We start from the raw sequence: 26,179 nt of genomic DNA on the forward strand, positions 1-26,179 counted from the left end.
CACGGTCTGGGGGATCTCCAAGAGAACCACAACCTTGCTGGGTTTAGAGGCTTCCATGCTGAAGTCAGGGCCTTGTGCTTTGGCTCTTGGTAGGGTCACCCGTGCCAAACAGGTCAAAGGTTAGAGGCCAGACCAAGAGTGATCCTCCAATCCTCCAGGTTCAGGGACTCAGCTCAGAGCTAAAAACCCAGACTGGTCAAAAAATACTGTTATGGAAAGAGCAATAAAGGATCCTTCATTGTGTGTGACTGAGGACCCTGAACCACACCTGGGACACAATAGAGAAGATGGCCAGGAACAGGCAGAGGGACTTCATTGCAGCCCTAAACATCAGACCATAATGGTCAGTAAGTAATTAAGTAGAGCCTGGGGGAAGAAGCTGTTTCCCATCTAATGCTATGGTACCTCCTGCCTGATAGTACTCTGCCTGGTCTAAGTGAAAGATGTGAAATCTTGTTGCCTCATCAAAGCTAAAAAAACACAAGTGATTCTGCAGATGCTGGAAATCTTGAGGACCTGATGCAGGTTCTCAGCCGAAAACGTCGGCTCTTTATTCCGCTCCATAGATGCTGCCTGACCTGCTGAGTTCCTCCAGCATTTTGTGTGTGTACTGCCTTATCGAACCTGACAGCTTTCTCCTCAATGGTAAAATGACAATGTAGGAGCCAGCACACGTTATTGGTTTAAACTTTTCCAAGTTTTCATTAATAATTGGAAGGTGCTCACTTATATTCAGAAAATACAAAGAGTATATTCATTATGTTAATAGAGATAAATGCTCATGAAATTATGCAAATATGACCTAGTTTGTACAAGCAAATTAGGTTAATTAGAAAATCATATTTTCGTTTAGCTCAAGCCCTTCATCAAACTTAAGGTTATAGTTAGCTTAGCAATGGAAAGAGAAGATTACTGAAGTACTGCACGTCAATTTAATACATTTTTTGAAATGCAAAGCAATTCAATTAAGAAATATCCTCTTTCCTCAAATCCGCATGCCTCATGATACAAGTAAGAGTTATGTTTAATTAAATGTTTAAGTAAGTGGTATTTTACAGTAATAGGATAACTCAATGTTTTGGATATTTTGAGGAAATTTTGAGTTCTTGCTTAACAGTTCATATTTGTTTTGCAGATTTTCCTACAAGTGTTTGTACTCAGAGGCCACTTTATTAGGTACAGGTGGTAAAAGTTGTGAACTTACTCAGCTCCACCATGGGCACTAGCCTCCCTGCAACCAAGACATCTTCAAGGAGCGATGACTCAAGATGGCAGCATCCGTCATTAAGGACCCCCAACACCCAGGTCATGCCCTCTTCTCATTGCTAACAATGGGGAGGAGGAACCCACTCAGTGATTCAAGAAACACACTCAAAATATGCTGGTTCAGGGACTCAGCTCAGGACAAAGGGTCTCGGCCCGAAACTTCGACTGTACCTCATCCTACCGATGCTGCCTGGCCTGCTGCGTTCACCAGCATTTCTTGTGTGTGCTGCTTGAATTTTCCGCATCTGCAGATTTCCTCGTGTTTGTAGTGATTCTTCCCCGCTGCCGTCTGATTTCTGAATGGGCCTTGAACCCGTGAACACTACCTCACTATGATTTTAAAGGTTTGTTTCTCGACTGCCTATTTAATGCACGAGATCGGAAAAAGCTGCAAGAGGGTTGCAAACTCAGCCAGCTCAGTTAAAATCAATAACTGTACCCGGCTGGAAGCCCGAGAAGAGATTATTCATCAGCCAGCTCTATCATGAGCACTAGCCTCCCCAGCACTGAGGACATTTTCAAAAGGTGATGTCTGAGAAATGTGGCATCCATTATTAAGGACCCCCACCACCCAGGACATGCCCTCTTCTCATTGCTACCATCAGGAAGGAGGTACGGGAGCTCGAAGGCACACACTCAACGATTCGGAATATCTTCTTCCCTTCTGTCATCAGAACAGTATCTCACAGCTTTTTTTTGCACTATTTAATTTAACTTATTTGTTCTGTAATTTACAGTTTTATATTATTATGTGTTGCAATCCATTGCTGCCACGTAACAACAAATTTCATAACGTATGCCAGTGATATTAAACCTGGTTCTGATGTTTGTGGTCTCCTGCTGCTGTAGCCCATCCATTTCAAGGTTCAATGTTAGGTGCATTCAGAGATTCTGTTCTGCATGCCGTTGTTGTAATGTGTGGTTATTTGAGTTACTGTCGCCTTCCTGTCAGCTTGAACCAGTCTGGCCATTCTCTCCAACCTCTCCCATTAACAAGGTTCTTCTCCAACATAACAGCCACTCACTGGATATTTTTGTTTTTCAAAGCATTCTCTGTACTGATGCGAGTGAAAATCCCTGAAGATCAGCAATTTCTGAGATACTCTAACCACCCTGTCTGGCACCAACAATCATTCCACATTCTAAGCCTCTTAGGTCAGATTTCTTCCCCTTTTCTGACATTTGGTCTGAACAACAACTGAACCTCTTGACCATGTCTGCATGCCTTTATGCATGGAGTTGCTGCCACATGATTGGCTGATTAGATATTTGCACTAGCAAATAGGTGTACAGGTGCAGCTAAGAAAGTGGACACTGAGTGCAAGTCCTGAAGTTGAGAATATCGATTTACAGATTTATTCATGGTAATATAATGTTTCAATATGAAACTCGACATACAGTTTGGAAGGAGAGTACAAGTTTGTGGCAGCTCCCCAGTACTTGTCATGTGGAATTTGCATACATTCAAGCACATCAGCTTCTCTACTTCCTCAGAAGTCTAAGGAAAGTTGGTATGTTCCTGACAACCATCACCAATTTTCACAGATGTGCCATAGATAGATACTTGATTGATCCCAAAGGAAATTACCATGTCACGGTAACATTACAAGTACACAGATATACAAATATTAGAAGAGAAGTAAGAAAGAATAAAAAATAAGTTGCCAAAAACAGTCTCACAGGAGGAGGTCATCACTTCCCCGACTATAGGTTGACTCATTCTAGAGCCTGATGGCCGAGGGTAAGAATGACCTCATGTAGCGCTCTTTGGAGCAGTGCAGTTGTCTTAGTCTGTTACTGAAGGTGTTCCTCTGTTCAGCCAAAGTGGTATGCGGAGGGTGAGAAACATTGTCCAGAATTGCCAGGATTTTCCGTAAGGTCCTTTGTTTTCCCACAGCCTCCAATATGTCCAGTTAGACTCCTATAACAGAGCCAGGCTTTCTAGTCAATTTATTGAGCCTGTTGGCATCTCCTGTGTTGATGCCATTACCCCAGCACACCACCACATAGAAGATTGTACTGGCAACAAAAGAGTGGTAGAACATGTGAAGGAGAGGCCTGCAGACTCCAAAGGACCTCAGTCTCCTCAGGAAGTAGAGGTGACTCTGGCCCTTCTTGTACACAGTCTCTGTGTTGGTGCTCCACTCAAGCCTGTCATCCAGGTGCACCCCCAGGTACCTGTAGGTCCTCACCACGTCCACGTCCTCACTATCAGTAGTAACAGGGAGCAGTGCAGGCTTATTCTTCTTAAAGTCCATCACCACCTCCTTTGTCTTACTGATGTTTAGCTGCTGATGATAGAGCTTACACCATTTGACAAAGTCCTGCACCAGGGCCCCTGTATTCATCCTCCCGTCCTCCCTTTATACACCCAACTATTGCTAAGTCATCAGAGGATTTCTGCAGATGACACGACTCAGTGTTGTATCTAAGGTCAAAGGCACAGAGGGTAAACAGGAAGGGAGCCAATACAGTCCCCTGTGGGGCCCCTGTGCTGTTTATAGCCATGTCTGACACACAGCTCTGAAGCTGCACAAACTGTGGTCTGCCAGTCAGGTGGTTACAATAGATAGGAAGCACCTTGTCCAGATGTATCACTGGTTGGCATGGCAACTGCTCTGTCCAAGACTGCATGAAACTGCAGAGTGTTGTGGACACAGCACAGCATTCGGCAGAAACCAGACTCTCTTCCACAGATTTTGTCTACACTTCTCACTGCCTCACCTCCAAGAGGACCACAACCTTGCCGTAGGGTTTAAAGGCTTGAGTGCCTTAGTGATCCAGAGGACTATGCCGGCTGGAGTCAGGGCCTTGCTCTTTGGCTCTTGGAAGGGTCAGCCTGCCAAACAGGTCAAGGGGTAGAGGTCAGATGAAGAGTGGAACACTGGTCCTCCAGGTTTCGGGGGGTACAGTTTATGACTAACAACCCTGAACTGATGTCTTCATTTTTTAAAGAAAGGGGCTTCCCTTCCTCCACTATCAACTCTGCTCTTAAACGCATCTCCTCCATTTCACGTACATCTGCTCTCACTCCATCCTCCCACCACCCCACTAGGAATAGGGTTCCCCTGGTCCTCACCTACCACCCCACCAGCCTCCGGGTCCAACATATTATTCTCCGTAACTTCCGCCACCTCCAACGGGATCCCACCACTAAGCATATCTTTCCCTCCCCCCCTCTCTCTGCATTCCGCAGGGATCGCTCCCTACACAACTCCCTTGTCCATTCGTCCCCCCCATCCCTCCCTACTGATCTCCCTCCTGGCACTTATCCGTGTAAGCGGAACAAGTGCTACACATGCCCTTACACTTCCTCCCTTACCACCATTCAGGGCCCCAAACAGTCCTTCCAGGTGAGGCATCACTTCACCCGTGAGTCGACTGGGGTGATATACTGCGTCCGGTGCTCCCGATGTGGCCTTTTATATATTGGTGAGACCCGACGCAGACTGGGAGACCGCTTTGCTGAACATCTACGCTCTGTCCGCCAGAGAAAGCAGGATCTCCCAGTGGCCACACATTTTAATTCCACATCCCATTCCCATTCTGACATGTCTATCCACGGCCTCCTCTACTGTAAAGATGAAGCCACACTCAGGTTGGAGGAACAACACCTTATATTCCGTCTGGGTAGCCTCCAACCTGATGGCATGAACATTGACTTCTCTAACTTCCGCTAGGCCCCACCTCCCCCTCGTACCCCAGCTGTTACTCATTTTTATGCACACATTCTTTCTCTCACTCTCCTTTTTCTCCCTCTGTCCCTCTGAATATACCTCTTGCCCATCCTCTGGGTCACCCCCCCCCATCTTTCTCCCTAGGCCTCCTGTCCCATGATCCTCTCGTATCCCCTTTTGCCTATCACCTGTCCAGCTCTCGGCTCTATCCCTCCCCCTCCTGTCCTCTCCTATCATTTTGCATCTCCCCCTCCCCCTCCAGCTATCAAATCCCTTACTCACTCTTCCTTCAGTTAGTCCTGACGAAGGGTCTCGGCCTGAAACGTCGACTGCGCCTCTTCCTATAGATGCTGCTTGGCCTGCTGCGTTCACCAGCAACTTTGATGTATGTTGTTACGTAAACAGCAATGAAGAATTCTTTTTATCTGTGTGCGAGGGTATGGACAGACAGAGATGGAGGACCTTCATTGCAGCCCTAAACATCAGCAGCATGATGGGTAGTAAGAAGTAAATCTTGCTGCCTCGGTAAGGCAGCCAGTATAATCTAAATAACCCACTCAAACAAGATGTTTTTTTCCTCTCCCATCCCATCGGGTGAAAATTACAGAAGTTTGAAAGTGCATAATCCCAGGCTCAAGGACAGCTTCTATCCCACTATTATAGGACCATTGTCCTCTTGTCTGGTCTACCTTGTTATGATCTTTACTTTATCGTCGCCAAACAATTGATACTAGAGCATACAATCATCACAGTGATATTTGATTCTGCGCTTCGCGCTCCCTGGAGTACCAATCGATAGTAAATATTAAACATTTAAATTATAAATCATAAATAGAAAATAGAAAAATGGAAAGTAAGGTAGTGCAAAAAAAAAACGCGAGGCAGGTCCGGATATTTGGAGTGTATGGCCCAGATCCGGGTCAGGATCCGTTCAGCAGTCTTATCACAGTTGGAAAGAAGCTGTTCCCAAATCTGGCCATAGGAGTCCTTCAAGCTCCTGAGCCTTCTCCCGGAGGGAAGAGGGATGAAAAGTGTGTTGGCTGGGTGGGCCGTGTCCTTGATTATCCTGGCAGCACTGCTCCATCAGCGTGCGGTGTAAAGTGAGTCCACGGATGGAAGATTGGTTTGTGTGATGTGCTGGGCTGTGTTCACGATCTTCTGCAGCTTCCTCCAGTCTTGGACAGGACAACTTCCATACCAGGTTGTGATGCACCCTAGAAGAATGTCTTCTACGGTGTATCTGTAAAAATTAGTGAGGGTTTTCGGGGACAGGCTAAATTTCCGTAGCTTTCTCAGGAAGTAAAGGCGCTGGTGGGCCTTCTTGGCAGTGGACTCTGCTTGGTTGGACCTAGTCAGGTAATTTGATCTTGCACCTGATTGTCTACTTTGCCTATAACTAACAATTTATTCTGCATTCTGTTAATACTTTTGCCTTGTACTATGTCTAGATAAAGCCGTAAGATATAGGAACAGAATTAGGCCATTTGGAAAATTGAGTCTATTCCATCATTTCATCATGGTTAATCCATTTTCCCTCTCAGCCCCAATATCCTGCCTTCCCTACGTATCCCTTCATGCTGTGATGTATTAAAAATCTATCAATGTCTATTTTAAATATACCCAATGACTTGACCTCCACTGCTCCCTGTGGCAACGAATTCCACAGATTCACCACTCTCTGGCCTCACCGGTGATTTATAAATTAAATTAAAGGCATCCGTTAGTCTTGAGAGACCATGGATCTGGGCTTGGAAAGTCTTCACTCTCCAGGGCACAGGCCTGGGCAAGGTTGTATGGAAGACCGGCAGTTGCCAATTCTGCAAGTCCCCCCTCTCCACGACACCGATGTAGTCCAAGGGAAGGGCACTAGGACCCATACAGCTTGGCACCGACGTCGTCGCAGAGCAATGTGTGATTAAGTGCCTTGCTCAAGGACACAACACGCTGCCTCGGCTGGGGCTCGAACTCACGACCTTCAGATCGCTAGTTGAATGCCTTAACCATTTGGCCATGTGCCCACAACCAGTGATTTATAACCCTCAACATTACATCCCTGATGAAATTATCTGTACAGATGACATGGAAAACAAAGTTTCTCTACATGTGACAAAATAAATCCAATTTAAAATAGGAACCGTTTCCCCATACATTTCAGTGAAAGTGAACAACTGCAAGAAAATTGGTAAATATTAGTTCATTTATATTTTTGCATAGTTTTATGCTATAGCTTTTTATGTTTTAAACTGTTTTTGTTTTAATATTTTAAAAAACAAATAGTGATCAGTTTTTGAGAAACCTGCTTAATTTTTAATTTTTAAATTTTAGATTTTAATTTTATTTAGAGATGCTGCATGATAACAGGTCCTTCTCACCCAATGAGCTCGCATCTCTCAATCACACCCATGTGACCAATTAACCCACTAACCTGTGCATTTTTGGAATGTGGGAGGAAACCAGAGCACCTGGTGGAAACCCATGCGGTCGGGGAGAGAATGTACAAACTCCTTACAGGCAGCAGTGGAAGTGAAACTTGGGCACTGGTGATGTGTAAGCATTACGCTGACTGTTATGCTTGGCCAAAATTCTAAATACATTTATTTGCAAAATATGTATGCACTATACAACCAAGAGGTTTTTCTTTTCAGTTTTTAATGCTTTTTGAAAGTTGGTGCCCATCAGGAACATTAGTAATTATTTTTCAAGTTCAGGCTCAAGTTTATTGACATTCCACCGTAGACATGTATACCGCCTAATGAAACAAGATGCCTCTGGACCAAGGTGCACCACCTGGTACATATAATTCACATGCAAGGCACATAAAGTAATATTACTACAGAAAAATAACAAATAATAAAATATATCCCAGAAGACTGACATTTAGCGTAAGGTGCACTTATGACACAAGTTAAAAAGTAAACAGTATAGCACATCTTTCCCTCCCCCCCCCCGCATTCCGCAGGGATCGCTCCCTACACAACTCCCTTGTCCATTCGTCCCCCCCATCCCTCCCCACTGATCTCCCTCCTGGCACTTACCCGTGTAAGCGGAACAAGTGCTACACATGCCCTTACACTTCCTCCCTTACCACCATTCAGGGCCCCAAACAGTCCTTCCAGGTGAGGCATCACTTCACCCGTGAGTCGACTGGGGTGATATACTGCGTCCGGTGCTCCCGATGTAGCCTTTTATATATTGGTGAGACCCGACGCAGACTGGGAGACCGCTTTGCTGAACATCTACGCTCTGTCCGCCAGAGAAAGCAGGATCTCCCAGTGGCCACACATTTTAATTCCACATCCCATTCCCATTCTGACATGTCTATCCACGGCCTCCTCTACTGTAAAGATGAAGCCACACTCAGGTTGGAGGAACAACACCTTATATTCCGTCTGGGTAGCCTCCAACCTGATGGCATGAACATCGACTTCTCTAACTTCCGCTAAGGCCCCACCTCCCCCTCGTACCCCATCTGTTACTCATTTTTATGCACACATTCTTTCTCTCACTCTCCTTTTTCTCCCTCTGTCCCTCTGAATATACCTCTTGCCCACCCTCTGGGCCCCCCCCCACCCTTGTCTTTCTTCCCGGACCTCCTGTCCTATGATCCTCTCATATCCCCTTTTGCCTATCACCTGTCCAGCTCTCGGCTCTATCCCTCCCCCTCCTGTCTTCTCCTATCATTTTGCATCTCCCCCTCCCCCTCCAGCTTTCAAATCCCTTACTCACTCTTCCTTCAGTTAGTCCTGACGAAGGGTCTCGGCCTGAAACGTCGACTGCGCCTCTTCCTATAGATGCTGCTTGGCCTGCTGCGTTCACCAGCAACTTTAATGTATGTTGCTTGAATTTCCAGCATCTGCAGAATTCCTGTTGTTTGAGTATAACGCTACTGCCATTTTATATGTGATGAGACCTGGGTGGTGGCAGGGAGTTCAGTAGTCTCACAGCCTGGGGGAAGAAGCTGTTTCCCATTTTAGCATTCTTTGTCCTGATACTAAGGTACTTCCTGTCTGATTAGATTAGATTAGATTAGATTATGAAAACACTCAGTCCTCTTTTATTGTCATTTAGAAATGCATACATGCATTAAGAAATGATACAATGTTTCTTCGGAGTGATATCACAGAAAACAGGACAAACCAAAGACTAACATTGACAGATCCACATAATTATAGTTACAGCAGTGCAAAGCAATACCATAATTTGATGAAGAACAAACCATGGGCACGGTAAATAGTCTCAAAAGTCCCCGAGTTGATCGACTCCTGAGTCCCCGATAGCAGGCGGCAAAGGGGAGAAACTCCCTGCCACAAACCTCCAGGCACCGTCAACTTGCCGATGCCTTGGAAGCAGCTGACCACAGCCGACACTGAGTCCATCCGTCCAAAAACTTTGGGCCTCTGATCAGCCCCTCTGATACAGCCTCCCAAGCGCCATCCTCTGCCGAGCGCCTTCGACTTCGCCCCAGCCGCTGAAACACGCAAAGCTGAGGATTTCGGGGCCTTCTGCTCCGGAGATTCCGGTTACCACATAGTAACAACGGCAGCGAAGCAGGCATTTCAGAAGATTTCCAGATGTTCCTCTGTACTCTCATGTCCGTCTCCATCAAATCAGAATTGTGCACGGTCCCCTACTTGACAGATAACAGACATCATCACCGAAGTGGACGCGCGTGTTGCCATCGCGCCGCCATCTTCTCCTTCTCCTAAGGAGTCAAAGAGATTGAGGGATGGATGGGAGGGATCCTTGGCAATGCTAAGGCCCCTGCATGTGCAGCTTGGCCAGCTGTCAAAAGCTTTATTCATCATTTAAATTTTTTTTTAAATTCAGATTCACACAGAGTAGGTCCTTCTAGCCCTTGGAGACACAACACCCAACTATCTCCCAATATCATGCTAGCCTAATCTCAGAACAATTTACAATGAGCAATTAACCTATCAACTGGTACATCACTGGACTGTGGGAAGAAACTGGAGCACCTGGAGGAAACTCACAGAGAGAACATACAAACTCCTTACAGGCAGCGGTGGGAAATAATCCCTGGTCACCTCTACTGTAAAGTGTTGTGCTAGCCACTACTCTACCGTGCCACAGGATGCAATGCCTTTCGACAATGGAAAGCCTAGTGTTCACATGCACCTGCACACGATGAGGGACTACGCAAGGCAAATTTGTGGTTTCTTGCTACCCTCTGCAAATTCTGGGGCAAATGGGTAGAAACTCATCTGTCTCCACAGACTGCATTCTGTTTCTGAAATTCAGTTCTACCCATTTGAATGGAATGAAATTTCAGAAGGGAAATTCAGCTGGCAAACATTACTATATCACAGATTAAGCTTACAATCAGAAACATATTTCCATCTCCACGTTTGAAAAAGGGCTTGAGTTAAATAAAAATATGATTTTCTAATTAATCTAATTTGCTTATACAAACTGAGTTATATTTGCATAATTTTATTAGCATTTATCTCGATGAACGAAAGGAGTATGCTCACTGAGTTTTCTGAATAAAGATGGGAAAATTTTGGATTATTAATGAAATCCTGGAAAAGTTTTAGCTAGAGTTTACACCTTTAACCAGGGTAGAAAGACCTAATGCTAAAGGACACATATTTAATATGAGAGGGGAAAAGTTTAAAGGAGGTGTTTTATACAAAGAGAGTGGCAAGTTTGAAATAATGTTGAGGAGAGGATTTTGCTGAACAAAAAAAATGAACCAAGCTCTTGAGCAAGACCGATGTGGTTAATAAGATCTAGTGTGGGGACTACAGTAAATATTATGTCAGCCAAACTGGGAGAAAATGCCAGCCAGTGGTGTAGTGGCATCAGCACCGGACTTTGAGGCGAATGGTCCCAGGTTCGGGCCGGCCGGCCGGCCCCTTGCACACTTTCCATCCGTGCTGGGTTGGGTGTCAAGCTAGCAACTCAGCCTCATAAAAAAAAGCAGTCAAATGTTACGGAAACAGCAAAAATGCCACCTGACGTGCTACAAGGTGCGAAAAGGAGCAACAACAGCAAAACAGGAGAAAACTACCCACAAGGATCCATGTACATCAAATGGATGTGAAATGGCATGACTGATTCTTCCTAGTCTCTACCCATGAGGATCGAGAGAGGCACAAATTTGACTGGGCACCAGTGAAAGTCATGGCACAAGCAAACAGATGACATGAAAGAGAATTCCTAGAAGTATGGTATTCTGCAAATATTTCTGCAAACAAACAGAAATTATGAGCCGATGTTGTCAAAATCCCTGCCCACAATGCATCAGGTTCATCACACAGCCAATCAATGATGAGATTTCTTCCCCACGTCACAACTGAGTTTTCAAAATGGCACCCAATCAGCTGATCATAAAGGCCAAACATTCGACGGACGCACCACAGTTAACAGCACACTGACTATGTCTCCTTGTGTAGTAACGAAATATTTGCAGATAGGTTGTCTAGAATGGAGAACAGCTCAACCCAGCCGGAATGGTAGGTGCCTAGAATGGGCTTGTTTCTCTCTCTTTCCCTGCATAGTGGTTTTTGGTCTTTTTTAAACTGGATTATTCAAGTTTCTTGTTTTGTGGCGGCCTGTAAGCAGAACAAATTTCAAGGCGTATAATTTATACATACTTTGACAATAAATGTGCTTTGAATCTTCGAATTTTTGCACTTATGATCGAATAGCTTTGTAAACTTCAGTTCGAGCCTGGTGTAGAGTGGACCAGTGCAAGGTTCAATTCAGGAGGGTGATGAAACTCTCATTAACCTGTACCTTGAGCACCACTCAAAGTTCAAAGTTCAAAGAACATTTATTATCAATGAAGGTATACATTATACAACCTTGAGATTTGTCTACTTACAGACAGACACAAAGCAGGAAACCCTAAATAACCCAATTTAAAAAAAGACCTACACCCAATGTGCAGGGAAAGAAAGAAAAAAAAACACAAATCGTGCAAACAATAAAAGCAAGCATCAGCATTCCGAACCAAATTGAGTCTGTTGACCCGAATCCTGGAGCAGCCAGGGTAGGCTCAAAGCCAGGGGCTCAGTTCAACATATAGAGGGGAAAATCACTGTGAAGCTCACAGACACGAAGTGCATACCAGCCAGAGCAGTGTCACAGCCTCAGCGCTATGGAGAGAGGAGTGGAGATCGCGGAAGAGCGAGCACACAGCAATCGATGAACACTGCCACACACAACACCTTAAACAGTCGCTCACCAGTACGAATATAATACAGCAACAATGCATAACCTCCTCAAGATGTAGCGTGACAATTCGCCAAGGCATTCACGATGAAAAACATCGGGCACTGTAAAATGCCAATACCTCCATACTTGCCTGCATGTCACATATCATTCTGATTTTCAAATATATTTCTGTCCCTTAATACCCAGAGGATCAATAACCCTATCCAACAGTGTTGTTACCAGACACACTGTAATGGCTCAAAAAGTTGGTTCTTGATAGAGCTGAGCTCCTCATCTCTCAGTCTACCTCACGTGGTCTTCTCACCTGATTGTCCACCTGCCCTCCGCTTTCTCTGTGACCATAACACTATATTCTGCACTTTTGTGCTACCTTAATAACTTATGCTCGGAATTATCTGTATACAAAACAAGGTTTTCACCTTGGTACATAAGCTGAAAGTAAACCAATTACCAATAACACTGGACAACAAAGATTTTGCTTCCTGGATACTTTTGGGTGTATCTTATGGACTTTTGGGCTGCTGATCATGAAATTTATCATGCAATTTCCTTCTCACGCACTATTTTTTAAAAATTGCCTATATTTGTTATTTCAGTTCATAATTCAAGTCAAAATAACTGATGCCAAGATTAAGGAAGGCATTTTTGATGGTCCACAAATCAAACAGATTATCAATGACAGGCAATTCGAAGAAATTCTGGAGGGACTGGAGAAAATTGCATGGAAAGAATTCAAGAATGTTGTTGAAAATTTTCTTGGCCACGACAGAGCACCAAATGAAGTGTAGCTGGTTGACAACATGCTTCAAGCAAACAAAACCATGAAGTGCAACATGTCACTAAAGATTAATTTTCTGCATTCCCATTTAGACTTCTTCCCTGCAACTCTTGGCCTTGTCAATGACGAGCATGTTGAAAGGTTTCACTAGGACTTTGCAGTCATGGAGAAGTGCTATCAGGGTAAATGGAATCCATCAGTGCTGGTTGATTGTTGTTGGAAACTTAAAGGAGACTTTCAAGAGGACCACAACCCTGGCGTGGTCTGGAGATTGCATGCTTCAATGACCCAGAGAGCTATGTTGGCTGGAGTCAGGGTTTTATGCTTTGGATCTTTGTAGGGTCATCCATGCCAAACAGGTCAAAGGGTAGAAGCCAGACTAAGAGTGGCCACCAGTCCTCCAGGTTCAGGGGTTCAGCTCAGAGCTAACAAACCTGACTGGTAAAAACAAAATTGTTATGGGAACAACAATGAAGAATCCTTCTACATTTGAGTGTGACAGTATTCCTGAGTCTCCAGGCAGGACTTGCATGACTGACAGTAATGAAAACCGTGAGGAATCTACTTGACCTGAAGCAATCCTGAGCACCTCCAGAGATGGAGGATCTTCATTGTTGCCCTAAACGTCTTCCACATAGTTGGCAGTAAGCGTAATTAAGTAAGCGAGAAGCCTCAGACACTGAGTACAAACAAAAATTAACAAAACATTTTAGCTTAGTTGAACTATTGCAAAGAACCAGCGCTGTAATGCAATTAAACACATTATTTTCAATAAAAAATAATTTGTTCTTTCTCCAAATTCTTACGTAATACAAATAGTCTGAATGAAGGGGCTGAGAAGAGCAAGAAGGGGGCATGAGAAGGCCTTGGCGAGTAGGGTAAAGGAAAACCCCAAGGCATTCTTCAAATATGTGAAGAACAAAAGGATGACAGGAGTGAAGGTAGGACTGATTAGAGATAAAGGTGGGAAGATATGCCTGGAGGCTGTGGAAGTGAGCGAGGTCCTCAATGAATGCTTCTCTTCGGTATTCACCAATGAGAGGGAACTTGATGACGGTGAGGACAATATGAGTGAGGTTGATGTTCTGGAGCATGTTGATATTAAGGGAGAGGAGGTGTTGGAGTTGTTAAAATACATTAGGACAGATAAGTCCCTGGGGCCTGACAGCATATTCACCAGGAAGCTCCAAGAGGTGAGGGAAGAGATTGCTGAGCCTCTGGCTAGGAACTTTATGTCCTCATTGTCCACGGGAATGGTACCGGAGGATTGGAAGGAGGCGAATGTTGTTCCCTTGTTCAAAAAACGGTAGTAGGGATAGTCCAGGTAATTATAGACCAGTGAGCCTTACATCTGTGGTGGGAAAGCTGTTGGAAAAGATTCTTAGAGATAGGATCTATGGGCATTTAGAGAATCATGGTCTGATCAGGGACAGTCAGCATGGCTTTGTGAAGGGCAGATCATGTCTAACAAGCCTGATAGAGTTCTTTGAGGAGGTGACCAGGCACATAGATGAGGGTAGTGCAGTGGATGTGATTGATATGGATTTTAGTAAGGCATTTGACAAGGTTCCACACGGTAGGCTTATTTAGAAAGTCAGAAGGCATGGGATCCAGGGAAGTTTGGCCAGGTGGATTCAGAATTGGCTTGCCTGCAGAAGGCAGACCATCGTGGTGGAGGGAGTACATTCAGATTGGAGGGTTGTGACTAGTGGTGTCCCACAAGGATCGGTTCTGGGACCTCTACTTTTCGTGATTTTTATTAACGACCTGGATGTGGAGGTAGAAGGGTGGGTTGGCAAGTTTGCAGACGACACAAAAGTTGGTGGTGTTGTAGATAGTGTAGAGGATTGTGGAAGATTGCAGAGAGACATTGATAGGATGCAGAAGTGGGCTGAGAAGTGGCAGATGGAGTTTAACCAGGAGAAGTGTGAGGTGGTACACTTTGGAAGGACAAACTCCAAGTCAGAGTACAAAGTAAATGGCAGGATACTTGGTAGTGTGGAGGAGCAGAGGGATCTGGGGGTACATGTCCACAGATTCCTGAAAGTTGCCTCACAGGTAGATAGGGTGGTTATGAAGGCTTATGGGGTGTTAGCTTTCATAAGTTGAGGGATAGAGTTTAAGACTCGCGAGGTAATGATGCAGCTCTATAAAACTCTGGTTAGGCCACACTTGGAGTATTTTGTCCAGTTCTGATCGCCTCACTATAGGAAGGATGTGGAAGCATCGGAAAGGGTACAGAGGAGATTTACCAAGATGTTGCCTGGTTTAGAGAGTATGGATTATGATCAGAGATTAAGGGAGCTAGGACTTTACTCTTTGGAGAGAAGGAGGATGAGAGGAGATATGATAGAGGTGTACAAGATAATAGGAGGAATAGACAGAGTGGATAGCCAGCGCCTCTTCCCCAGGGCACCACTGTTCAATACAAGAGGACATGGCTTTAAGGTAAGGGGGTGGGAAGTTCAAGGGGGATATTAGAGGAAGGTTTTTTACTCAGAGAGTGGTTGGTGCATGGAATGCACTGCTTGAGTCAGTGGTGGAGGTAGATACACTAGTGAAGTTTAAGAGACTGCTAGACAGGTATATGGAGGAATTTAAGGTGGGGGAGTTATATGGGAGGCAGGGTTTGAGGGTCGGCACAACATTGTGGGCTGAAGGGCCTGTAATGTGCTGTTCTATTCTATGTTCTAAGTTCTTTATTTGAGTTCAACTTCAAGCAGTCTATCATAAACAAAAAAAAATTAGAGGAAGCAACACTATTGGAAAAAATGGTTGTCCAATGTTAGCAATAAATAAAGGTTGGTCAATAAACATTTGATTTCACATTCATGTCCATTTTTCATTAGTAAATTAAAAAAACAGATAAACAATGTGGGAAGCTTAAGACCAGCCCCTTGAGTAAAGCTGGTCTTACCATCAGCGCTCAGGGTCCTTGCGTTAGAACATACAACATACAACGTACAACATAGATCATAGAACTGTACAGGCCCTTCAGCCCACGGTTACGTACCAACCTTTTAACCTACTCCAAGTTCAATCTAACCTTTCCCCCCCTCCAGGTTGCCATGGTAGTGTAGCAGTTAACGTGATGCTATTGCAGCTCAGGGCGTTGGAGTTTGGAGTTAAATCCCAGCGTCTTCTGTAAGGAGTTTTTGTATGTCCTTCCCTGTGGAATGAGAGGCAATCCTTGCATATTCTGTAAGGGGTATAAGTACGTCTTCTCTCTTGAAATGAGTGGGTTTTCTGTGAGTCCACTGTTCTCCACCCACAGTCCAAAGACGTATCTAGTCCGTTAATTGGTTATTGTAAGTTGTCCCGTGATTAGGCTAGGGTTAACATCCTTTAAATTTGAGCAAATCTGGTGACCTTTTATCCAATATTTTCATTTAATTTGATTTATTACTCTTCCAATTTTTTTTTGAAGTTTTAGATTTGATCAGAAAGTCTTTTCTTTTTGGTTGTATCCTCAAAGTCCCTTTTTAAATGTTTTTTTATAGTGTAGTGGGGTTTTTTTTTCTTCATTTAAAATTCAATGTTTTTTCCTTCCTTTTCATGAACTGATAAGAGGAGAATTGCTGTTTTCTTTTTTTTATTATATATTTTATACTAGCTTAACAATATGTATGATTTTGAAAATGTCTATCTTAATTTTGGCTTATATTGTTATATATATATATATATTTGAGATAATTCTCCTCTTGTTTGAATTTATGTTTCTTTTAAATCAATAAAAAGATTAATAAAGGAAGAAAGGTTAGGGTTAAATTGGGCTTGTCAGGGGTTGCTGGGCAGTGCTGTTCGAAGGCCGGAAGAGCCTATTCAGTACTATATCTCTAAATTTAAAAATAAGTAACCCTACATTTTTCTTTCATCCACGGGCCTATCTAAGAGTCTCCTAAATGTCCCTAATGTATCTGCTTCTACCCCCGCACCTGGCAGTGCTTTCCACTTTGTGTAAAAATCTTACCTCTGACATCCCACCCCCTATACTCTCCTCCCTTCACAAAATGATGCCCCTTGTATTGGCTACTTCTGCCCTGGCTGTCCAATCTATCTATGTCTTATGATTTTGTACATAACTATCAAGTCACTTCTCCTCCTCGTTCATTTCAAACAGAAAAGCCCCAGCCTGCACAATTGTTCCTCGTAAAACACGCGTTCTGAAAAATTTAACCCCTTGCACTGATCACTTGTGGTGTTCTAGGCATGCCTCAGTCCTCGGAAGCATCCAAAGATTGGAAGACCATGGGTGGGAAGATTGAACGCGGGAACTAAGAGAGCAGAAGAGAAGGGGAAAGTGCCCAAGATAAAATAAAAAAGGATCTAAAGAACAGAATGTCCAGGGAAAGACAATAAACAGGGCGGAGAAAGGAGGTGGGTGGATGGGCAAAGGAGTTCCAGTAATTGAAGCGAAACTCATAAATCTTACAGCCATAAATTGCTCTTGGTAATTGTACTTAAAATAAATCTCAGCTTTGTTCCCGGTGTTATTCATTCATGGGTGTCAAAGGGTCATCATTGACAAACTCGTACTTGAGAGACAGATCAACGAAATACAAAATGTTGTAGGAACTCAGCAGATCAGAGAGTTCCTGTGGAGAAGAATTTTGGGCTGAGACCTGTCTTCAGGACTGAAAGGGAAGGAGGAAGATGTCAGAGTAAGAAGCTGGAGGGAGGGGAAGGAGTACAAGCTGGTGAATGATAGATGAAACCAGGTGAGAGGGAGGGTATGTGGGTGGGGGAGGCAGTTATAGTGAAAAGCTGTGAGCTAGTTGGTTGAAGGGTCAAGGAGATGAAGAAGAAAAAAGAATCGGATAGGGGAGGGGAGTGGACCATGGGAGAAAGGGAAGGAAGAGGGGCACCAAGAGGCTGTTGGCAGGTGAGGAGAAGAGAAAGTGTAAGAACTAAGTCAGAATGGGGAATGGAAGACGAGAGAGAACAGGGCATGAAGGATTTGCAACAATACAGCGTTCTGCAGATAGGCAGTTTCGACCCAACCGATCGACAGATGATGCAATAGCCACTGCTATATGTACCGTCCTTACACATCTGGAGAAGAAGGTTGCTTATGTGAGAATGCTGTTATTGGACTACAGTTCAGCATTCAACACCATAGTTCCATCCAGGCTCGACAAGAAGCTCAGAGACCTTGGCCTTGACCCTGCCTAGTGCAGCTGGATCCTGGACTTCCTGTCAGATCACCAGCAGGTGGTAAGAGTGGGCCCCCTCACCTCCAACCCTCTGACTCTCAATACAGGAGCCCCTCAGGGCTGCGTACTGAGTCCCCTCCTTTACTCCCTGTACGCACATGACTGTATTGCCACCCACAGCTTCAACCTGCTAATTAAATTTCCTGACGACACGACATTATCTCAAACAATAACGAGGTGGCCTACAGAGAAAAAGTCATCTCTCTGACACAGTGGTGTCAAGAAAACAACCTCTCCCTCAATGTTGCAAAAACAAAGGAGCTGGTTGTGGATTACAGGAGGAATGGAGACGGGTAACCCCTATTGACATCAATGGATCTGGGGTTGAGAGGGTAAACAGCTTCAAGTTTCTCGGCATCCACATCACTGAGGACCTCACGTGGTCTCTACACACCTGCTGTGTGGTGAAAAAGGCACAACAGCACCTCTCTCACCTCAGATGGTTGAGGAAGTTTGGTGTGGGTCCCCAAATCCTAAGAACTTGCTACAGGGGCACAGTTGAGAGCATCCTGACTGCCTGCATCACAGCCTGGTATGGGAACTGTACCTCCCTTAATTGCAGGACTCTGCAGAGAGTGGTGCGGACAGCCCAGCACATCTGCAGTTGTGAACTTCCCATGATTCAGGACATTTACAAGAACAGGTGTGTAAAAAGGGCCTGTAGGATCACTGGGGACCCAAGTCATCCCAACCACAATCTATTCCATCTGCTACCATCCGAGAAATGGTACCGCAGCATAAAAGCCAGGACCAACAGGCTCGGGGACAGCTTCTTCCACTAGGCCATCAGACTGATGAACTCACGCTGATTTGAGTGTACTCTGTATTACATTGACTGTTCTATTTATTATAAATTATTATAAATTACAATGATTGCACGTGGCACATTTAGATGGAGACGTAACATAAAGATTTTTACCCCCCTTGTATGTGAAAGACGTAAGAAGTCAGTTCAATTCAATAACCGCGACACTGCGATTTCATGTGGCAGTCCATGGCCTCTTCTACTGCCTCAATGAGGCCAAGCTCAGATTAGGAGATGCTGCCTGACTTGCTGAGTTCCTCCAGCATTCTGTGTATGTTCCTCTGCAATTCCAGCATCTGCAGAGTCTCTTGGGTATAATGAGTGAGAGACCTGCAGGAGAGGCCAGTCACTAGGGAGATCTGTTTGCTTTAGGAGTGGTAAGTGATGGCTGGAATTTTTGGGCTGATCTGTGAATTAATTCCAGGATCCTGCTCACAGCTGCCATTCTTTAAACGCGGGCAATTTCTTTTTTTCTCATTTCGGTTCAGTGGGCAGCGTGCATATCGATCGGTCCCACTGAACAACAACAATTTTCAGAGCAAACAAAACATGGCAAAGCTTGCTATGAAATGCTCGGCCAGTCAGACTGATGCAGGCTCAAAGAATTGGGACTAGCTTACAGCAGAAAGCTGAGGACTTGGAGATCAGTCATAGCTGTTTGAACTTGTTGCAATATTTACTTCCCTTTTCACCGCCTCGTGGGATTTGTTCTTTTAAAGATGACAAGAAAGGTCAGGAAGGTTTGCACTCCAACAGCTCCTTTCGTGTTTCCGTACAGCCCTTCTCCGGGGATCGTCCCCTTGGCACGCTGAAGAGGCTTGTGAGACTCTGAGATCTCGAGAGTGTTGCGGACACTCCTTGTGGGGTCACCCATGATAGTAAGGCCAAGTGGAAGATTCCAGACAAAGAGCGATCCAACCAAGACCTCAGTGATGGAGTTGGCAGAGGATGATGACACATCACGACAGCAAAAGGTGCACAAATGGAGGGTCTGCAGTCTTCTCGCATTTCATGCTACTGGACCCTGACCTCGATCTATCAAGGACCTTTGCCACATTAAACAAAGTCACACGGAGACAAGCATTCTCCTTCAAGGGACTAACCCCTTGAGATGCTGAGATACATTCTGGGATGTGCTGGGACACGTTTTCTGTGTGTAACCTGGGTTGTTCATCATCAGACACCTTGTCCAGGCGATTCAGCCGGAGTTGGTTGAGCCCTGGTTTCTGTCCCAGCAGCACTGGTATACAGGATAGCCATCTGGAGGCTCGCTCTGCAGCCTCTTGAGATGCTCCTTATGGCTCTTTTCTTTGCAACTCCTGTAATGCCAAGGAGAGAGAAGACAGCAAAACCTCGACACCCCAGCTCTGTAGTCTTGCATTGTGCCCTCCACCCATGTCTCTGGCACTGCCTTACCAGCTTCTGGTATTTGAGAATATCATACTCAATTCAAGTGATTGCACTATATTCAGCCAAACAAGTTAAGAAGAGAAGAGCATTCAGCCCATCAACCCTATTCTATTGTTTAATAAGGTCTTGTTAGCAACACACATCAAAATTGCTGGTGAACGCAGCAGGCCAGGCAGCATCTCTAGGAAGAGGTACAGTCGACGTTTCAGGCTGAGACCCTTCGTCAGGACTAACTGAAAGAAGAGCTGGTAAGAGATTTGAAAGTGGGAGGGGGAGGGGGAGATCCAAAATGATAGGAGAAGACAGGAGGGGGAGGGATGGAGCCAAGAGCTGGACAGGTGATTGGCAAAGGGGATATGAGAGGATCATGGGACAGGAGGTCCGGGGAGAAAGACAAGTTGGGGAGGAACCCAGAGGATGGGCAAGGGGTATAGTCAGAGGGACAGAGGGAGAAAAAGGAGAGTGAGAGAAAGAATGTGTGTATAAAAATAATTAACAGATGTGGTACGACGGGGAGGTGGGGCATTAGCGGAAGTTAGAGAAGTCAATGTTCATGCCATCAGGTTGGAGGCTACCCAGATGGAATATAAGGTGTTGTTCCACCCAGACGGAATATAAGGTGTTCGTTAACTTGCTTTCATTTTCACCTCCCCACCCACAGTAACCTTTCACACCTCCTTGACTATCAAGAATTTATCCGACTTTACCTCTAAATATCCTCAACCATCCATTAAGGAACAGAGTCATACTATTAACAACTGATCTAGGTTAGTAAATTCACCATGCAACTGTTAATCAACCAAAACTTGCACGTTATTTTCTCTGCAGAAACGTGTTGACACCTGGCCAACAACTTAAAACATGATTCTTCTGTTTGCTCTGTAACAACACTGACTCAGTCCACTTCTCCTGTTTACAACGTCGAAATAGGGGATCTCCCATTGGCCAAACAATTGATCCTTCTTCTCCCAGCCCCTGGCTGGGACGTCTTCCTTGCAATAGCTAGTCTTCAGAGTTTTCACTGCTTTGCATTCATTGCCCTTCATTCCTGTACTCTTTCCCTATCAGTTCAAATGTTGCATTTCAATCTCATTGGCTCAGTGTCATCTGACTGACCTACATCAGATTCCCATTGGATGTAGCTAAGGGCTACAAAACTTGGTGCCAAGGTGACTTTTGTTGTATTCAGCTTTGGTTCAAAACAGTCAAACCGGGACACCCATGTATATTTTGTCGAGATAATGAGTTTACTTCTGCCAACCTGCCATTGTACACAGTAAACAGTTCATTTGAGAACAGTCTCAGGTTCAGCAGAAACTCTTTGTGTCTAGAAAACTCCACATTCAATTGGTCTAATTGTGTTATCCCAAAGCAAGAATCAGTTTATCAAACAGTTTACAAAATGAAGGTTACCCATCAGCTTCACAAAATGGAGGCCTCCATGCCTTCAACCTCATGGCAAGAACAAAGACATCTGGTTTGTATAATTCCATTAACCTTGACCCATTCAAGTTCAGTGTTTCCTTCCATATTTTAATTCCTTTATGGCCAAAATGTTGGCGCAACATGCAAAAAACACATTCAAAGTTCAAAGTAAATTTTATTTTCAAAGTGCATATATATCAGCATATGCAAACCTGTGATTCGCTTTCCTGCAGGCATACTCAGCAAATCTATAGAATAGTAACTGTAACAACTAGAGTGCAGAAGACAACAAACTGTGCAAATGCAAACAGAAATAAATAGCAATAAATAATGAGAACATGAGATAATGAGATAAAGAGTCCCTAAAGAGAGATCTTTGGTTGTCGGAACATCTCAGTGGATGGGCAAGTGAGTTTAGTCAACCCCTTTTATTCAAGAGCCTGATGGTTGAGGGATAGTCAATGTTCCTGAACCTGGTGGTGTGAGTCCAAAAGCTCTTGTAGTTTCAACAATTGCAAAAATTGAGAAGTATATAAAAATAAAGGTCGAGGTTGAAGTATGGATATAGGATAATATGTGCATGAATCCATAAATACCAGCGTGAATTTACAATATATAACAGCTTCACAGAAAGTGTTTTAGTCAGCAGTTACATAGAAAGTGTAGACAACAGTGTGCTAGTGCTGGGTTGAGGCAAGTTGTGAGATCAAGAGTTCAGAGTGGGCAATTATTATGGTTCTGTAGGACTCCCGTGATCCACAGTCCAAACTACAGTTCTTCACAAGGGACGGGTTTTCAGACTGAGCATACGCCCTAGCATTTTGCCATCCCTGGGGTTGGCCTGGAAGATGTGTCTCCTCAGGGATGGGAGGTCAGAAGCCAGGGAGCCTTGAACGAGCCAGTTCCTCGCGGATTGCGCCGACTGATGCGTCATCAGAGACTGAAACATCGTAACTAGAACACCGAGACGGCGAGCGGTTTGCTTGCTCATTGCCGGCTGCTTCGGAGGAAGCTCCCTGTACTTGAGCGAATCCTCTCTCTCTTCATCTTTCGATGGAGAGAGAGAGCCTGACTGTCCTCGAGACGGGGGCTTGGAGGTGCGATCTGGAGGCTGGTAACATCGGGATGGTGAGCTGCTGGTCTCCACTCTCCTTGTCGGCAGAGCGACCTGTCCCTCCCTCACTGGAGAGAGAGAGAACCCATCCGAGATAACCAAAGTGCTGGTTTGTGAACTGAAGCCTGATAGACTCTGGATCAATGGACTCTTTGGAACTTCTGTTGCTGCTCACATGGTGAGCGTGGGTGGGGGATGATTGGCACTTCTGCTGGTGTGGGTGGCGGTGGAGGGGCGGGGTCAATGTTTCTGCTGCTGCTTGTGCACAGAGAAGGGGAGGGAGGATTCGTGGCTTCGGTGTTTCTATCGTTCTATGGGGTTTCTTTGTTTTGTGGATGTCTGCGAAGAGGACGAATTTCAGGCTGTATACTGCATAGATACTCGGATGTTAAATGTACTTTGAAACTTTGAAATTGAGGAGATGGTCCAAATAGCAGGTGACAGCATGATCCACACAGTGGCTAAATAATGAATGTATTTTCACTCCGTGGTCAGGAAATGTATTGTAAACCGAAGTGCTCCTCATTTTAAATGCTCTCACAGGAGGAACTATCTGTTCCATGCCCACCCTTATCAAGACCCCTCAAAAACCTATGAGGTCCCATTACGCCTGACAGCAAATGAAAAGCATTTGTAATATACATTTAGTGGCCACTTTACTAGATATGCCTGCTCATTAATGTAAATATCTAATTAGCCAATCAAGTGACACCAACTCAATGCATAAAAGCAAGTAGACATGGTCAAGAGGTTCAGTTGTTGTTCAGACCAAACATTCGAATGGGGAAGAATGTGAGCCAAGTGACTTTGATTGTGGAATGATTGCTGGTGCCAGATGGGGTGGTTTGAATATCTCAGAAACTGCTGATCTCCTGGGATTTTCATGCACAACAGTCTCTAGAGTTTACAGAGAATGGTGCAAAAAACAAAAAAAAAATCCAGTGAGCGGCAGTTCTGTGGGTGGTTAATGAGAGAGCTCATTTGAGAATGGCCAGACTGGTTCTTAGTAAAGTGGCCACTGGAGTGGAATCTGAATTGGTCTTCTGCTGCTGTGGCCTATCCACTACAAGGTTCAATATGTTGTGTGTTCAAAGATGCTCTTCTGCACACCACTGTTGTAACAAGTGGTTATTTGAGTTACTGCCACTTTCCTGTCAGCTTCAACCAGTTTGGCCATTCTCCTCTGACCTCTCTCATTAACAGGGCATTTTGCTCACAGAATGGCCACTCACTGCATGTTTTTTTTTGCTTCTCACACTGTTCTCTATAAACTATAGATAACTTTGTGCGTGAAAATCCCAGGAGATCAGAAAGTTTCAGAGATACTCAAACCACCCCATCTGGCACCGGCAATCATTCCACGATCATGGTCACTTTGATCATATTTCTTCCCCATTCTAATTCTTGGTCTGAACAACTGAACCTCTTGACCACGTCTGCATGCTTTTATGCAGTGAGCTGCTGTCACATGATTGGCTGATTAGATGTTTGTATTAACGAGCAGGTATATAGGTGTACCTAATAAAGTGTCCACTGACTGTATGAGGTAAACAAGGAGGGAACAAGAGTGGAACGCAGATTAGATTTCCACTGCTGGCTCTTTTATGATTCCTGAGTCTATAAGGAAGACTTCAGTTACTGTTTATGTTTTTTTTTCTGGCAAAGGCAGAGACTGATTAAATGTTTGGAGCAGAGTTAACAAATTATGGTTCTGAACTATTTCATAGACAAATGCAGCAATTGCTTGGTCCGCTTTATTTATGAGTCTGTGTAGGATTTATGGCGGATATCTACAAACAGAGCACACAGAAGAGTACTCGATCTGCAGGTAATGACGGGTGTTGACTTTACAATGTTCTTCCTCAGCAGAAAATGGCCAATTGTAGATCAGCTGCGTGGCACCTATCCTGAGTGATTCTCCTCTGCAAAGCTCGTTGCCAGGACACAAGGCACTGAGTTATGGAGGAAGGCTGCGCAGGTTGGCACGTTTCTCACTAGACTGCAGGAGAGTGAAGAGAGATCTTCTCGACATGCATAAAATCCCGAGGGGTATGGATGGTGTCATTGTGCATTGCCTTTTTCCCAGGGACTGGGGAATGAACAACTAGAGGGTACAGCCTTAAGGTGAGAGGGGAGAGATGTAATCGGATCCTGAGGGATAACTTGGGGAGACATAGTGGCGTAATACTGTTACAGTGTCAGTGACCTGGATTTAATTCTTGACGCTGTCTGTAACGTGCCTGTACCTTCTCCAACTTGACTGTACAGATTTCCTCCAGGTGCTCAGATTTCCTCTCACATTCCAAAGACAAATATAGAAACAGCGAAGAGTACAGCACAGGTACAGGCCATCCGGCCCACAATGTTGTGCCGGACCACCTAAAAAGAAAACCAAAACTATCTAAACACGAATCCCTCCTCCTTACACCATGTCCATATCCCTCCATCTTTCTTACATCCACGTGTCTATCTGAACATCTCTTAAAAGCCTCTAATGTATTTGCCTCTACCACCACACCAGAAAACACATTCCAAGCATCCACGATTCTCTGAGTTAAAAAAAACTTAACCCTCACATCCTCATTGAACCTACTCGTCTCACCTTCAAACTTTGCAAACACCTTATATTCCGTCTGAGTAGCCTCCAGCCTGATGGCATGAACATTGACTTCTCTAACTTCCGTTAATGCCCTCCTCCCCTTCTTACCCCATCGCTTATTTATTTATTTATTTATTTATTTTTCTCTCTCTCTCTCTCTCTCTCTCTCTCTCTCTCTCTCTCTCTCTCTCTCTCTCTCTCTCTCTCTCTCTCTCTCTCTCTCTCTCCCCCCCCCCCCCCTTTTTTCTCTCCTCTTTTTTCTCCCTCTGTCCCTCTCACTCTAACTCCTTGCCTGCTCTCCATCCTCTGGGCTCCCCTCCCCCTTTCTTTCTCCCTAGGCCCCCCCATCCCATGATCCTCTCCCTTCTCCAGCCTTGTATCCTTTTTGCCAATCAACTTTCCAGCTCTTGACTCCATCCCTCCCCCTCCTGTCTTCTCCTATCATTTCGGACCTCCTCCTCTCCCTCCCATTTTCAAATCTCTTACTATCTCTTCTTTCAGTTAGTCCTGACGAAGGGTCTCGGCCCGAAGCGTCAACTGTACCTCTTCCTAGAGATGCTGCCTGGCCTGCTGCGTTCCACCAGAAATTGTGTGTGTGTCACCTTCAAACTATGCTGTTTGGTATTAGACATTTGAACCCTAGAAAACAGATACTCTATCTATGCCTCCCATCAGTAAGTTATTATTATTAT

Source organism: Mobula hypostoma, chromosome 28 (genome assembly GCF_963921235.1).
Source record: "Mobula hypostoma chromosome 28, sMobHyp1.1, whole genome shotgun sequence".
Classification (NCBI taxonomy): Eukaryota; Metazoa; Chordata; class Chondrichthyes; order Myliobatiformes; family Myliobatidae; genus Mobula; species Mobula hypostoma.